Raw genomic sequence first — 18,168 nt, forward strand, 5'->3', positions numbered from 1 at the left:
CAGAAAATGAAAAAAAGGTGAAATGGACACAAAACAGTCACAAATATGGTAGACATTAATCTAACTATATAAATAATCACTTTAAATATGAATAGTGTAAATGTACTGATGAAAATACAGAGACTGTCAGAATGAATTAAAAAAACAAGGCTCAGTTATATCTTGTCTACAATAATTCCACGTTAAATGTAAAGATATAGGTAGGCTAAAAATAAGAGAGACTGAAAGAGATACCATGCGACAACTAATCTGAAGAAAGCTGGCTGTTTTAATTTTAGACAAAACAATCTTCAGAACAGGAAAACTATCAGGGATAAAATGAGGCATTCTATAATGAAAAGGAGTCAGTTCTCAAGGAAGACATAACAATCCTCAAAGTGTATGGCACGTAACAACAGGGCATCCAAAATGTGAAGCAAAACACAGCAGTGAAAGGAGAAATAGACACTCCGCTTTTAGAGTTGTAGACTTTAACATTCCTCTTTCAGTAATTGATAGATCAAGCAGATAGAAAAATCAGCAAGGATGTAAATGACCTCAATAGCACTATTAGCCATCTTGATCTAACTGGCATTTATGTAATATACCAACAGCATCAGAATACACGTTCTTCTTAGTTTCACACCAAATGTTCACCAAGATAGACCACATTCTGGGCCACAAAACATATCTTAACAAATTTAAAAGAATAAAAATCGTATGAAGTGTGTTCTCAGATCACAATGAAATTAAACAAGAAATCAATAGGAATAAGATAGTTGGAAAATCCCCCAAGCATTTGAATGTCGTACTTTTTGAACATTTCTAAAATCACAGGTGTCAAAGAAGAAATATCAAGAGAAAGTTAAAACTGTTTTCAACTGAATAAATATAAAATCCAACTATCAAATTTTGTGGGATGAGCAACAGTGGTGCTTAGTGGGAAATTTATAGTAATAAATGCAAATATTAGAGAAGAATAAAGATATAAATTCAGTTGCCTAAACTCCCACCTTAGGAAAATGTGAGAAGAGCAATTTAAGTCTAAAGGAAGCACAAGAAAATAAATAATAAAAACTAGAGCAGAAATCTAGGATACTGAGAACAATAGAGAAAATCAAGAAAATCAAAAGCTAGATCTTTGAAAAGATTGATAAAATTGATAAAGCTCTAGCCAGGCTAACCAAGAAAATATGAGACAAAAAATAAATTATAAATATCAGAAATGACAGAGGAATCATCACTACTCATCTCATGGATATTAACAGGATAATAAAAGAATATTATGAACCGTTCTTTTTGTTCTATTTGATACAAATTCCATTTGATAACTTAGATGAAATAGAGCAATGTCTTGAAAGACACAAACTACTAAAACTAACACAAGGAGAAACAGATAATCTGAATAGTATTATATCTGATAAAGACATTGAATCAATATTAATAATGTTCCCCAACAAATCACCAGGTCCAGAAGTTTTATTGGTGAATTCTATCAATTTTTATGGAAGAAATGACACTAATTTTCTACAGTCTCTCACAGAAAATAGAAGCGAGGAACACTTCCTAACTCATTCTATGGGGCCAGCATTATCCTTTCTCCCAACAACAGATAAAGAAATTGCAAGAAAGGAAAACTACGGACCAGTATCTTTCGTGAATATAGATACAAAAATCCTCAAAAAATATTAGCAAATCTAAGTGAACTATGCATGAAAGTTTTACACACCACCATGAAGCGATATTCCTTCCAGATTTACAAGGCTGCTTCTATATTTGAAAATCAATCAGTGTAATCCACCATATCAACAGGTGAGAGAAGAAAAATTCTTCTACACCATGTGAGGGGAAAAGAAGCATTTGATGAAATCCAACACCCATTATAATAAAAAAAAACTCAGAAAACTAGGACTAGAGGAAATTTTCCACAATGTGATAAAGAGCATTGACAAAAAAGCTACAACTAATGTCATACTTTATGATGAGAAACTGGATGTTTTCTCCCTAAGACTGGAAACAAGGCCAGGATGTCCTTACTCAACACTCCTATTCAATCAACATCATATTGGAAGTCCTAACTAGTGCAATAAGACTAAAAAAGGAAAGAAGATGTATACTTCATGGGAAGGAAGAAATAAAACTGGTTTTGTTTGTAGATGACGTGCTTGCCTATTTACACAAATCCCAATAAATTGCCCAAAACCTCGAGGGACTAGTGAGTGTATTAAGCATGTAGGACAGAAGTTAAAAACACGTCAATTGTTTTTCTACCTAAAGCTATGAACAGTTGGAATTTGAAATTTTAAAAATACCACTTACAATAACACCATAAAAAGGAAATACTTAGGTATAAATATACAATGTGTACAGGATTGATATGTGAAAAGCCACAAAACTCTGATGAAAGAAATCAAAACTCTTAATTATCTGTATATTTTTTTTTGATGACATGTCCTTTCAGATCTCTTGCCAAGCTTTTATGTGGATTTTTGGTTTTCTTATTTTATTGCTGAATTTTCAGGATTTGTTTTTGTATATTTTGCTTACAAGTCCTTTATCAACACGTTTTGCAAATATTTTTTCCAGGTCTATGTCTTTTCATTCTTCTAAGAGTATCTTTCTCAGAACAGAAGCTTTTTAATTTTAATAAAGTAACATCGATTTTTTTCTTTCACTGATTGTCCTTAGAGTTTTGTACCCAAAAACTCAACACCAAATTTGAGGTCATCCACATTTTCTCTTATGTTTTCTTTTAGAAGATTTCTACTTGTGCATTTTACATTTAGGACTGTAGCCCATTTTAAGTTAATTTTTGTGAAAGGTGTAAGATCTGTGTTTAGGTTTTTTGAAATTTTTTTTGGCATATGACATCCAATTGTTCCTGCATTTTATTTATTGAAAAAGCTATCCCTTCTACGTTGAATTGCCTTTGCTCCTCTGACAAAGACCAGTTAACTCTATTTATGGGGATCTACCTCTGGGCTATCTGTTCTACTGAACTGCATGTCTATTCTTTTGCCAATACCATAATGTCTTGATTACTACAGCTTTATAGAAAGTTGTAAAATCAGTTTACTGGTATCTAGGTATTGGAGAGGGAGGTATGGTTAGTAAAGGGTACCACAATTGTGCCTTGTGGATGGAACAGTTCTATATAGTGATTGCGGTAGTGGTTATATGAATCTTGACACATGATAAAATTTTGCAGAGCTGCGAACTCTGTGGATTGTACCAATGTCTATTTCCTAGTTTTGGTATGGTACTACAGTAACTCAAGTTGTTACATTCGGGGAAATTGGGTGAAGGGTACATGGGACCTCTCTCAACATTTTTTGCGTCTTCCTGTGAATCTACAATTATTCAAAAATTAAAAGAAAGTGGATAGGATTTTTCACTCTGATAATCATTCATAGGACTTAATAGTTTGACTTATTGAAATTTTACACTAGGCACTGAAAGTATAACATTAAAAAAAATTATTATCTATCAATGTGGAAAATTATTCCTGTGAACGTCAAAAAAAGAAAATAGGTAAATATCACCTATTTGTTTAGCTCATATATCCTGTGTGTCCCTAGGATCCTTGTGAGACTGTGGGGGTCATTCTGTGGAGGATGCGGATGAACTCTATGATTCTTTCACATCTCTAAATAGCACTTTAGGTCTTTCAAAGCTTTCTTACTCACCTTATATTGTGTGAACATCACCACAGTCCCGGGTTTTGTTTAAGAAAGGGATATTATGCTAATTTTTCAAATTAGAACATTTAATCTCATAAGCTAAACACTGCAATCACACTACAAGTTCTTGACAAAATAAAGGCTAAAAGCCATTTTCCTGGTCTCACTTATTGCTCAATGTATATTTAGCTATTGAACATTTGATCCTCCCCTTAAATATACGAAACATGATAATCAAAAGCACTTCTTTCTCAAGTGCTATTGTACAAAATATTGGGCAATACAGTGGGGAATAAATGTAGCCCTTCTTCAATAATATTGAACAATGCAAATCACTAAAATGAATGCAAATGTTATATCTATGGGGAAAACATAGAAAGAATTTTTAAGTGAATGTTTTATGACTACCTAGAAAATAAAACCATGAGCACAAGGAAATATTATGACCATTCTAAGAACAATTTGTGCCAAATTGAAATTTATTAATTTTTTAGGTATAGATGATGATCAGAATGCATTTAAATATCAGTACTTAGTTATGGTGTTATATTTTAGAGAGACATTAAAATTAGAATGAATCTAAACAATGTTAGCCTAGATAGTGCAGAGTGTGATAAAAGAGTCTTATGAGAAGAAATCGAAGGGATTGGATTGTTAACTTGCATTTAAAGATAAGACTTAAGGGAGGCGTTAGAAATTTCTTGACAGAATTATTATTATTTTTTTAATGGAAATGAGAACAAAGTTGTGCTCTACATAGCATAATTAGCCCAAATAGGGAAATATAGTTTCAGTTATAAGAAGGCAGATTTTTAAAAAATTTTACACATTGGACAAAAATTCAAAAGTAAGAACTGTCTTGGTAAGTGGAGATCATCTTATTGGGACTATTAAAGCAGAAGTTGTCAAGACATTTCTCAAGATTGTGGCATATACTTTCTCATCTTTAAAAGATGTTAACAAATTCTAAGTTTCCTTTGAAATCTAATATATTCCCTTCTTAGGCATACAGACAATAAAATACATATAAAACACGTGCACAAGTGTGTAAAATTTGGGCAAATAAAAAAATTAAGTGCATTAACTAATGAGTTGAGCAAAGTGGGATTGGCTGTCTACCGGGGAACAGGAGGCACAGATTCCGTGGAGAAGTGTTCTAAACGCTGTGTTGACAGTGTGCTGCACACACTCTGGGGACTGGATCTGAAGACAGAATTACTCCCAGGCTTCACCATGGAAAAGGTATGGAGGCAGCTGTGAGATTAATTAATAGATAATTAAACAAATTTAGCCATGAAGAGTAGGGTCAGATATTAAAATATATCAATCAGATGAATTCCTTTCTCTCTTACACAGAAAATGGGAGTAAATTCAGTATACTTTTCCTGGGACAGTTTGGTAGTAGGTAACAAGAACTTTAACACGGAAGCAGAGATTATCTTGAAGGGTGAGGGGAATTTGTATCTTTTTCTTCTCCATAATTTAAAAACATACTCCAAATTTCCTATACTGTGGATATATTACTTTTATATTCTAAATAAAAATAGAAAAAATATAAGAATGAGGAGATTGAATTTATAGTGTAGATTCTTCTATTAGTGAACGCCAAGCATTTTGTTCATCTCCAAATCTTATCCATAAGTAGATCATGAAACAGTGATTGCTCAATAATGACTCCTCTGAAAGCAAAACTCCTTCTTAACGTGAAGAGCCTTATTGAGCTTAGGGTTGTTCTATATAGCCCAGGCTCAGAAGGAAATGTTGAAGTAGCAATTGGCCTATTGACATCAGTGGGTGCAGCTGGGCCCCTATGGACGACTATATACCCAATGGCTGACCTTAGTGGCAGGAGATTAGGCAAGAGAGTTCAGATTATGGCTCCATGCTGCTGGCTGGAAAACCAACACTTATTGTACCCAAGTCACCTAGCTGTTTCCAACCTTGGCAGGGAAAATAGATGCTTCTGAACATTTCCATTTCTAGCTCTTTCTTGATTTTTTGGGGGGATGTCACCTCTTTTGTTCCAATAGACTTCTGACTGCGTTTCCTGTCTTATTCTTGTTCTTCTTCGTGTCCCTTTTTCTCCTCTCCATAGCCACATTCTCCCCTCTTCTTTTCTAAATGACATTCTGAAAAGCACTAACACATAGCAAAATGACTTTGGACATGCAACTTCAGATCCCTAACTAATAAATTACACTTTTGTTCATTTTAATAACAGCTTTGGAACATGTTGTTAATCTTTCTGGGGCGTCTGATCTTCCACTGATTTCCAGGGTTGCTGTAATTCACCAGATTAGCTAAATAGTGTTCTTTTACTTTTATTGTTCCTTAAACACCTGTCCTAAATCTGTGCATTTGTCCCAAGGGCATTGCCTTCGGAGATAAAAGAGAACCATTCTTTAGCAAGATGTACAATGTTGGGTTTAAAGAGAAAAGAGTTTAAAGTTTCAGCTCTTTCTCCTTCTCCAATTATCACAACACCCATTACCACCACATTCTACCACCACCAAAGAAAAGTGCTAATTGGATCGATCAAAGTACACTAATTAGACGACTTTTTGTTGTGGTGTATCATTAGCTGGAGGAGTAGTCTATATTGGAGTAGTCTAAAGGTGGCTTTTTCTCTCTGGAACTTTTTAATAAATGCAGAGTGATAAAGTGGCTTGGGCTCCTCCCTCTCATTTCTCAAATACTCTCTCTTTCATCTTGCGCTCAGCATCTGTCTCTTTGTATTTTTCTCTGTCTCTCTTTTTCTCTGCCCCGAGTTTGGAGAAATGTGACATAGCTGGTCCCTTGTCTGTGTCAGGATACACTTCTCTGAAGGCTACTGCTGTGTGCATTGTTCCACTCCTAAAGATCTATAACCTTAAAGCTTAGACGCCTTTCCTTAAACATCAGGGAAAGCTCTTTGCTGACCACTCTCCGCTTTGTGCGGGCTGATAGGATCTACGGTTGCCTGTCCTTGCTGCTGCAAGGGGAATGTCTGCACAAGGGTGTGAAAGGTGAAAGGGCAAGCTGTTCTGTGCTGCAGTTCTGGACGTAAGGCTACCTTGTGTTTAAGCAAAAAGTGATCTCTGTTTCTCCTAGCATAGCTCTTTAAACGTCCACACTTGGGTTTGGAGCTCCAGTCTGATAGTGACCTACCTCTTTTGTGAACTGCAAGAGACAGGTGACTGACTGGTACAAGACAGGATTCAGGTTTTTCTGTTTTCTCTGGCCAAAATCCACCTTAATATCATTCTGTTAATGACTAAAACAAACTCTATGTTCCCCCCTCTACTACTCCACCGCATCCTCACTAAAGTCTCCACACTGTAACTTCTGTTGTATTTGAACCAATTGGAAAAAAATAGAAAGCGATTTCTCTGAAGAAAAGGGACTTGTATCCTCTGATGTATTATAAATATTACAATAAACCTTAACCTCCAGTTAACCAAAATTGTCACGCCCTCGGCTTTTTAGGGAAAAAAGTCAAATGACCCAAAAAAGAAATAATAAACTAGGTTGATATGAGGGCTTTGGTAAATGTGCAATTTCCAGAGTTTTACCTATATTCACTGGAGTTTCCGTCTGATCTCTGCCCAGAAAATGAGGATTGATGGTTAGAATGATGTCCCTGAGGCATTGCTGGATTCTGAATCGTGAAAGATTCAATTACCTTCAATAAAATGAACTTAACTATCCCAGGAAAGGTGGTGAATGCAAATTAGAAATATCATCAACAAGCAATGCTGAAACACAGAAGTTTTTTGATTAAGTATCAGGTAACTAGCATTTCTGATCTTTTAGAAATTCTATTTTCTACAAATGCTAGAAAAGTGAAACTTACTGTATACTCTTCATTTTGGTTCAGCTCACTGTGAGACAGCACCTATACTATTTGGGTTATCTCTATCACCCTAGATAATAAATGACACCCCAAAGACCCCAAATATTTTGCTTTAATCCTGCTGCATCTCCTCTGCCACATTATCTTTAGCTTAGATCTCCAAGTTGGTCTTTTAAAATGGGTCTCCTTTCTTCTACTGCTTTTTCCCCCATATCAACCACGTGCAGCAGAAACATTATTTTTTTAACTGAACTAACTTCCTTATTTCTAATTTATTTTAAAAAACAGTCCACAAGACACTGTGTAATCTGGCTTTATCTTCTTATCCAAGTTCATGTAATGCTGCTGTCTCCCTTCTCACTATGGTACTGACAAATAGGCTCACTCAGCCGCCTTAAACTATGCTTCAAAGAGAATCTAGAAATGGATCGTTGTATATATGACGATTTAATATATAATGACATCCTAGTCAGTGGCAATAAGATTCATTATTCAACAAACGATGCTGATCCAAATGCACAGGCATCTGGGAGAAAGCAAGATATAGGCCTTATCCTATATTATATACAAGGTAAATTCCAGATAAATGAAATATTTAAAAGTAAAAATCATAATTATAATACTATAATACCATAAAAAAATCATAATGCTATCAGTGTAAAAATAGTAGTTATAATAGAATAGGAAAACCTAGTTGATTAAATGTAAAATTAGGTAGAGAAGTCCTGACACCAATATTCTTATTACAAAACTTAAATTTGCACAGAGAAGCTCCCGTAAATTAAGTCAATAGAGAAACAACAGATTTAGGGAAAAGAAGGGCAATATGGAGCATTGAAAATATAAGAAGGACAAAGATTGATAAGAAAGGAATAAACAAAATGAAAGAAAAAATGAAGAAAAGGATCTTAATAGGCATTTCACAGAAGAGCAAGTCCAAATTGCTAACAAATAAAAAGAGATGCTCAAACTTAGTGGGAATTAAGGAAGTAAAATCAAAGTAACCTTAAGGCATCACATTTACTTATCAAACAGGCAAAAAATTTAAGTCCAACTGGGCCCATCCCTGTCACTGCCCGTGATGCAGATGAGAGGGTGCTTTCCTCCGTTGGTGCTGGAAGTGTGAGCTGTTGCAGCCATTTTAGAAAACAAGCTGGTAACAACCGTCAATAAAATAATGGAACCCGTTTGACTACACAATCAGATAAGGGTAATCTTCCCTAAGGAACTTTCAACCAGCTTTAAAATGCGTGTGTGCTTGTGTGATTTCAGAATTTCTTATGGTAATATAAAACCAGAAAAATTAATATACATGTGTATTTATATAAGATGGTAGGAAGAGAAAGAAAATATGGGAGAAATCGTTCTCTATTACCAAGATAAAGTTACGGTAGGAAGGGGAAGAGAAAAGGCAAAAATGAAGCAAAAAGGGGAAAAAGACTGATTTTAAAATAATTCACACTAATTATGTGAAAGGAAAAGAGCTTTTTCTTTTTAATAAGAGAACCTAGAATTATTCAGAATTGAAACAAAAAATTCTGGAAGTAATTATAAAAAGCATATGGTCAGTATCATCAAATCATATCTGTAAGTTGGGTACATTTTTATTTAAAATTTTCTTGAGAGAATTGATTTCAAAGGAGATAAGATTCACCCTGTAGGTAATTTTTTGCCACATGGAACTTGCTTTCTGACACACTCCAGTCTGGAACACTCTTTCCTGCTTTGCATGGCTGGCTCCCTTCCCTCTAAACACTGTTTTTAAAGTGTCACATCATCCCAAATTTCTCTTAGTTTTTCTTCTTCTTAGCACTTAGAATACTTATCATCTACATAATTGTTGCTTTTTCTCTCCACTGTGGATGTGAGTTCGGTGAACTTAGTCTGTGTTGTCTACCATGGAGTGCCACTTTAGAGAACCATAACTGCACAGAGAAGATGCTCAGGGTATCTTTGTCAAATTACGCAATAAGGATTTTTAATCCATATTTGCATCTTCAGATCTCTTGTTATCCACTCAAGCAAACTGTTCTTTGCATGGCAGCATATAGGAGTCACTTTGAAAGAAAAAGAACTGAATTTGTTAAGTTCATAATCCACCCCAACCACTGGGCTAGTGCCTTACAAATTGTGCCTAATTTAATGTCTTCCACAACCCATATTATGATCCCTATAGTGTAACGACAAAACAGGATTAAGTAATTTCCCTAATGAATTATTAAAGGGTGGAAACAAATTTGAAATAATATCTGATTACTTTCCCAGTCTTTGGCATTTACATTGTGTTATACTACCTGGAAAAAGTAAAAAAGAAAAAAGAAGAGAGGAAGGAAATAGAAATGATAATTTATTTGCTCCTCTATGGCATTCACCTTACTCAGTATTCACATGCATTGACTAATTTAATTCACACAGAAAGTCTCATAGTATTTATTTTCATTTTAAAATGAGTATACTAATGAGTATACTAATAATCATTTGTCTAACACCATAGTCATCGTAGTTGGCAGAGAGGACTGAAACACAGGTCATTCACATCCACATCAAGTGTGCCCTGTTACGTGCTACACTTTTTCAAGTCCTACAATCCACTTTGGAGTTTACAAGTTCATTAAAGTCGTTATCTTAAGTCTCAGGAATGTAAACTTTTTGAAGTGTGCCAATATCTTTCCATTAATATGACCGTGGGCAATTTACTTAACCTGTGTAAGGCTCAGTTTTGTCACTGATACATGTTGATAATAATAGTACCTACCTCATAAGATTGTTCTGAGAATTATTAGCTAATGCTGTTGGAGCTATATCTATATTGAGGAAGGGCTCAACAAATACGAACAACTAAGCCATTGTTAAAACTATTATATGGCACCTAAAACTCAAAAGGGTAAGTGATCTGTAGAGAACACAAGATCAAAAATAGCTCGAAAAAGGACTTGAATTTATTGTAGCTTATTATAAATCCTTGTACTCTTTTCCACTGCCTCAAACAGAGTTACCCATCGAAGGGATCATATTATGTGATTAGCGTACGTAGTATTTGGATGGTTAAAAGTGAGTTTTCTTGGGGTTGGCCTTGTGGTGGAGTGGTTAGGTTTGCACATTCTGTTTCGTTGGCCTGGGGTTTGCAGGTTCGGATCCTGGGCGCGAATCTACACACAGCTTATCAAGCCATACTGTGACGGTGTCCCACATAGAAAATGAAGGAAGTTTGGCACAGATGTCAGCTCAGTAACAATTTCCTTCACCAAGAAAGAAAAAAAAATTGAGTTTTGTCTCTGAATCAGAATATGGCCTCCAACATCCCCTTTCACTCTACCTGTGAAGGAAAAATCAGAGAGAAGTGCTGTTTCTGTGTTTAACGATATTTTGGGTGTTACAAAAGTGAATACTCATAATAGTGAGTGTCCTGGAATATTTCATTATTATCAAATCTGTCAGAGCTAATTCTTCTTCACACGGGTCACTGGTGTAGAGTCTCTGTTTGTAGTGATTGACAGTTGTAGGTATTAAGAATCTGGGGTCAGGCACCTCTCCAATCAGGGCTGCTGTAAACAAGTGTTGACAATTTGGGCTGTTTGACAGTGTGCAGGCAGACGGTTAAGCAGAACATCTGGGCCTTAATTACTTGCATTCACTAAACTTCAGATGACATTTGATACTCATCTTTATTCAATCAAAGATCCAAAATATGCTTTTCTTTAACAAAACAACTTTTAATACAAGTTGTGTTTATTAAAATCAAGGCACATTATGTTTCCTCTATTGTATCTACTCACAGAATTAATATTGTTCCTTCAACATTATAGAAAGTTTTTATAATGTGACTAATGTTGGATTTGTCTTGGATGGATATGATCTTTGGAAAACAATAAAAAGGTGATTAAAATTGTGTATTCACAAGAGCATACACAATCAACCGGTAGGCAAAATCATGTGGACTGGTTTATAACTTGATGACACCTCTTCACTTATTTCACTTTCTCCAAATCCACCTTTTCTTTCAAAATATTAGTTGTCAATTAAAAATAGAGACTAAAGTGTAAATCATCTTAGACAGGCTCATGAACTTAAGTTTACCAGTTGCCAGAGTTCTCACCCTCCTTGATCTTTCCAAAATTTTCTGTAAAAGAAAGAGAACATATCTTCCCACGTAGAAAGATCATGTATTTTGTGTTAGTATTAGTTTTCTCCCTCCTACAGTTCATGGTAATGCTCAGAAGTCAGAACCTTCTGTGGTTTGTGGAATCTTAGCAAGTCTTCTTGAGCTAATGAAGTTTGCTAACATCTTGAGAGCAGGCAGTGAAAAATGTTGCTCTCAGCAGTCCTTTTACCAACGCCATAATAACACACATTTTGTAGTATTATAGGCTGAAAATGGCCCCCCAAATAATCTGTGTGGCTCCAAATGATATCCACGTCTTAATCCCCAGAGCCTATGAACATGTTGCCTTACATGGTCAAAGGGACCTTGCAGATGTGATTTAGTGAAGGATCTTGAGGCAGGGGAAATTACCTTGAATTTATCCCTGTAGGTCCGATGTAATCACAAAGGTTCTTATAAAAGGGGAGCAAGAGGATCAAAGTCCTAAAACATAGATGCAAATATAAAACCAGGGACGGGAATAATGCACTTTGGAGATGGAGGAAGTGGCACGATCCAAGGAATGCAGGCAGACTCCAAAAGCTAGAAAAGGCAAGAAAATGGATTTCTCTCTTGAAGCCTCCAGAAGGAACATAGCCTTGCTCACCCCTTGATTTTCTAACTCTATAAATGTAAAATAAAAATAATTTTCATTGTTTAACCCACTAAATTTGTGGTAATGTTTTTACAGCAGCAATAGATGGTGTTAGCATATAACACGCAAAAAAGGTATTATCACAAAATGTGTGAGAACTGAATCTATCAGTGGCCAACTTTCCCACTATGGATGTTTCTCATTTGGGGAGAATTTCTCTCTCTCATACAGGCTTTTGATAACCTTGAAAATTATGGCCATATATGAGTAAATATGCTTTTAATGGCAAGCAATAGAAAACCCTAGTTCATTTGATCCAAAGTTAAAATGAATTAGAAAAAAGTTATGCAATCTACGGAAAGAAAGAAAGAGACTTAAAACCAAACAACTGGAAACATAGGAACTAGAGGTGCTCTGGAGAACTCTAGAACAGGGATTTATGGGTCAAACAACAAGAACATTCAAGCGAACATGTCCTGGGCTCTAACAACTCTCAACATCTACGTCTCTCATATCAAGATGTTATAACTCCTCATTGGGGTTGGCCCCACAGTGTAGTGGTTACGTTCACACCCTCCACTTCAGCGGCCCGTGGTTCACAGATTCGGATCTTGGGCACAGACCTAGCACCGCTGGTCAACCCACACTGTGGCAGCATCCCACATAAAACAGAGGAAGATTGGCACAGATGTTAGCTCAGCAAAAGTCTTCCTCAAGCAAAAAGAGGAAGATTGGCAACAGACGTTAAAGGGGAATCTTCCCCACAAAGAATAGATCAATCAATCAATAAATGTTATATAACTCCTCATTGACTCAGTTGGGCCAGATGTCCCCTCTCTGGATCTGTCGGTCATGGTCAAGAAAAAAAGACATACAGTAGCAACCTGGTGGCTGGAGGATCATTCCTGCATGTTGCAGGCGAGTCCCAGAGAAGGGAGATCCATGTGAACTGAACAGTGACCCTGAGAGCTGGCTACTCATGGAGCTTATGACACCATGGGTATTATTGGAGCCATTTGTTTTTCTTCAGGCACAGCTTGCAGTGGTAAAAGTAAAAAAATTAGATTTAGCTCAATTACAAAAGGGAAAATTACAAATTATGACCTAGTAGGTAAATAAGAAACCATTGAATGTTAGCCACAAAACACCGCCTGCAAGGTAAAAAACCAATCAATAAATAAAGTATAATAAAACTATATAAATAATAGGGAAATAAAAATAAAGGTAATATGCAGGCTTCAGATTCTATCTCTGAATTTACATGTCCAGAAAAGGCATCTCAATTACATGCGTGTTATCCTCTTTTTAAAGCCAAACCTAGCACACTGGGTAAGAATACTCTCTTCACTAATAACCAGCTGTGTGACCTTGGGCAACTCTCTTAACCTCTCAGTGTCTCAATTTCTTAATATATAAAATGAGGGTAATCATACTATGAAGCATTACTAGAATTAGAAGCCATATATGAAAGTGCCTGCTCCATAGCAGACATTCAATAAATATTAGATCTATTTTTCCCTTTTCTCAGTGTAAACTGGAGCAAGTCAGAATGTGTGTGTAGTAAAAAAGCATTCATGCTGAATATAAAGGAGTAAAGAATTTCCTTTAAAGACTGGTCTGTTCTTAAACTTCTCTATTTCTAGTACACATCTCTTTCACTTTTCTGAAAAAATATTTAAAATCATAAATAATTTATATACCGAAGGAGTCTATGTGTTTATCTGTGAGGGCTGCTTACCTTTAAAAATCACACTGGCGCTTAATAACCTATTTCAATATGCCCTTTATAGGTACTGCCTTGCTCTTTCATGTTTCTAAGGAGACTCAATTTACACAAGCACATGAAAAGTAAAGTGTCTAAGTCCCCCGGAGAAAGGGACTTAAAATAAGGATGAGGAAGGCATTGGACGATGAAAAGTGAATGAAAGAGGTGCAGTATTTTAAATAGCTAGTATAGTCTCAGTATAGTCAGTTTTGAGTAATTGTACAGATTATCTCAAGAGGATAAATTTTCACGTGGAAGAAATGGCAGTGGGACAGTGCGGTGTAGTGGTTAAGGACAATCTCTGGAGTCAGGCTGGCAGGAATCCAAATTTCTGATGATGCATTCTCGCTGTATGACCTTGAACAAGCTTATTAATCTCTTAGGGTCTATGTTTCCTCTTTGGTAAAGGATCATAGTTCCTTCTTTGTAGATTTATTTATGAAGATTAAAAGAGTAAATATTCTAGGCACTTAGCATATGGTGTGTGTTGCATAAGCACTTGCTTTAAAAAGTAACATTTTTAAAAATGTTGATATTTAGGGTTATAGTTATCATTAAGATGCATCTTACTGCAGTCATTTAGTATTCTTAAGTCTATTTTAGGCAACCAATAATTCTACTAAAAACTTGTATATGAAAAATACGTGCAGTTCTGGATTCTTTTCTTTTTTCCCCATGCCCAGCCTAATCCTTGCATAATAGTAGATGCTCATTGTGAACTTTCTTGAACTGAATTCAGAATATTTGAATCACCAACCAAGTGGAGCGTATGAATTGGCAATTAAAAATCTTACCCACTTTAAGCATCTACAAAACACCAGTTTCCTCATATATAAACAGAAAGCAATCTAACTTCCCTGTAAGGTTTAAATAAGGACTGCTATAATATCTGCAAAAGACTTGGCACTATCTTTGATTGTGTTGTTGTTGTTATTCTGAAGTACTAGAAATCCTGTAGGATGGAGTGAAGCTAGAAGATGATGGATTAATTATAATTAAGTGAATAAGAGAGAAACTCAAAACTCTTCCAAAAATGTCACCAGTTTTGTGATCTGCATAAGATATATTTGAGAATATGGAGGGATAATCTTGAGACTTTATATGCTGATTCAACAAAATTTGAAGAAATCTACAAACTAATGAAGAGACTCATTTGATCTGGTGTCTTAGGTATGTTGTTATCATCTCCATTTGTCCTGCTTATTTCTGCACTGAGGTCTCTTCCTCATGATCAGAGACAATCTCAACCTTTGTTGCTGCTCTGAAGATCGGATGTACTGTGTAGTATTAAATGAAACTTACCTGCGTACTTCATTTTCTGAAAGGAACTGCATGGGAAATTTATGGGCCACCCTCCACATTATGTGCGTCTAACTAGTACTATTATTTTACCCGTTGATACCCAACAGCCTCCGAAAGAAATGTGAAAATTACCTTAACTCAGTAAATCAAAAGTAATTAAAGATAAGTAGGAATAAATAAAATTGAGATAATGTATAATGGGAATCAAGTTAAATATTTATTAAAATACTTGGTATTCTTTCTTCTTTTAGCAGAGTAGTTAAATATATAAAGGACATCATAAATAGTGAAATTTGTGCTTTTTACTTTTCATTCATGGTAGTATATAAAATGTTAGATTCATTGTATCTTCAAACAGAATGTCAGGAAAAGACATAATAATGTTTCTTTAAAAAAAAAAACACCAAGTTTTCAAGGCTGATGAAATTTATACACATATTTAACTAACAGATATCAATAAATTTGATCCTCAAGGTTCTCAGCAGTCAGCAAACCAGTTGGTAGTCACAGAAGGCAATACAAATTGACTTAAGCATCCCCATAGCAATCCCACTGTACAAACATTTTGGGCGTATACATAATGCATAACACTGCGTTTCCATTTTTGAAGTTAATTCTTATAAAAAATGCATTTAATTTTAGTGCAAAATTTTATAAATTAATTAAATATAAATACCAATGCCATATTTCTTTTGTAATAATAATTCAAAGTTCAGGATCGGCTTGGAGGTAGAGTGATGTTTTATTGAGTTGGCTTCTTCAGGGAATGATACATCAATATCTTTTCCAATAACTAAAATTTACTCTCCGATCTTGATGAATTTGATCTATATCGTGCATAGAAGACTACAAACAGGTTATGTTCTCTTCTCTCTCTTCTTTTTACCTTTTCTTTCCTTAGTCCTTTCTTCCTTCCTCCCTTCCTCTCTCTTTCCCTCATTTTCTTTACTTCCTTTCCTCCTTCAGTTCTTCTTTTTTTTATTCACTAAACACCTACTACATGACAAGCATTGTCCGAGGGCCAGAGCATAAACATTACATAGCCCTGGACTTCAAGAAGCTCATACACAAGAAATGATAACTTTGGTTTTCAGTTCAAACATACTCTGATTATAAAGGAATAAGATAACTATAAAATAGTACACATCTATATTGTTTGTTTTAATTTTTCTCCAGCTTCTTGAACTTAGCTGTTCCTCCTCTTGATGTCATTCTGACTGATTTTAATGTATTACTTTATATAATGGCTTTGACTTAGATTTTTTTCTAATATAATGTTGTATTAGTTTCCTAGGGCAAGTGTAACAAAAGGCTACAAACTGAATGGCTTAAAACAACAGAAATTTATTCTCTCCGAGTTCTAGAGGCTGGAAGCCTAAAATCAAGGCATCACCAGGGTCATGCTCCCTCTGAGATTCTCGTAGAATGCTTCCTTGCCTCGGCCTAACTTTCGGTGGTAGCAGTTAATCCCTGGTGTTCCTTGGTTTATATACAGATCATTCCAATCTCTGCCTCCATTGCCGAGTGGTGTCTTCTCCCTGTGGGTCTCTCTCTCCTCCTCTTATAAGGACACTTGTCATAATAGATTAGAGGCATACTCTATTCCAGTATAACTGCATCTTAACTAATTATATCTGCAATGATCCTATTTCCAAATAAGGTCACATTCTGAGGTTCTGTGGTTAGCACTTCAATGTGTCTTTTTGGGGAACACATTTCAATCCATAACAGATGTGAGTTGAGAACACCACTGAACAGTATTGTAAAAAATATGTGCTAAGAAAGAGTCCTACGGCTCTGCATGACTGAGGAGTCACATGCTTGATTTCACAACGGGACGTAGAGGCACCATTCATTTCTCTCTGGATTTAGCTTGTGCGCAGACTAAAGAAGAGTATTTTAATAAATGAATGTACTTAGCTTATATGTTTGCCTTATCTTATATTTTCTACTATTAGGAAAAAGTATTTACTTGCCATGGCCTCAACATGCAAATATTATCTTTAGAGTTAAATTGGTTTCAAAACACAGAACCATCCCATATCTACTTGAACCCTTTCAGTAGTTGGAAAGCTGTGGTTGGAGCAAGGAGACGGTGTGGCATATACTGAATGCTGTACATGTGACAGCACATGATACATTATTTCACTGAATCCCTACACTTCCTTAGGAGGGAGCCATCATGATCCCCATTTCTGAGATGAGGAAACAGTCTGAGATATTTTAATTGTGCAATGTCTCACAGCTAGTAAGGAGCAGAACCATGAATTAAACCAAGGAAGCACATATCTACCTGCCTGCAAAGCCCTGTTCCTTTCATAATATTTACTACCTTTCAGACAACACAAATTTTATAATGCAACTGTAAATTTATAAATTAAAACACACAATAGACGCGTTGCAGCAAGAAAAACAGTATTACAGGGCCGCCGTATAGACTGTATCCTAACTTTCCTCCTCATCATGTAAGCTAATGCCAGGATGAAGGAGAAAGAGAAGCTGAATTATGAAGGCCTCAATACAAAAGGGTAAGCATGATCACCTAAAGACTTAAAGTGTGTTTCCAATAATTATATTATTATCTGTATTCACAGAGATTAATAATCAGAAAGTCAAAAGACATAGACAGTAACCCTTCTATCTTCTAAAGAATAAAAATTTATTTAGTTCACTTTAATAAGGCCTGTTGGAAAAATTAAGCTGAAATGAAAATTTCTCCTCATGCTTCTGGAGTAAAGGATGAAAAGAAAAAGTTTCTTTATTTCTATACCTAATTCATAAGAACAGATAGTGCTTCTGTATGACCGTAGGCTCTGCTAACAAGGTATGGTGTTTTTTATTTTCCCATCTAATTAATATTCATTTTCAAAAAGT

The sequence above is a fragment of the Equus quagga genome, chromosome 6 (assembly GCF_021613505.1).
Source record: "Equus quagga isolate Etosha38 chromosome 6, UCLA_HA_Equagga_1.0, whole genome shotgun sequence".
Classification (NCBI taxonomy): domain Eukaryota; kingdom Metazoa; phylum Chordata; class Mammalia; order Perissodactyla; family Equidae; genus Equus; species Equus quagga.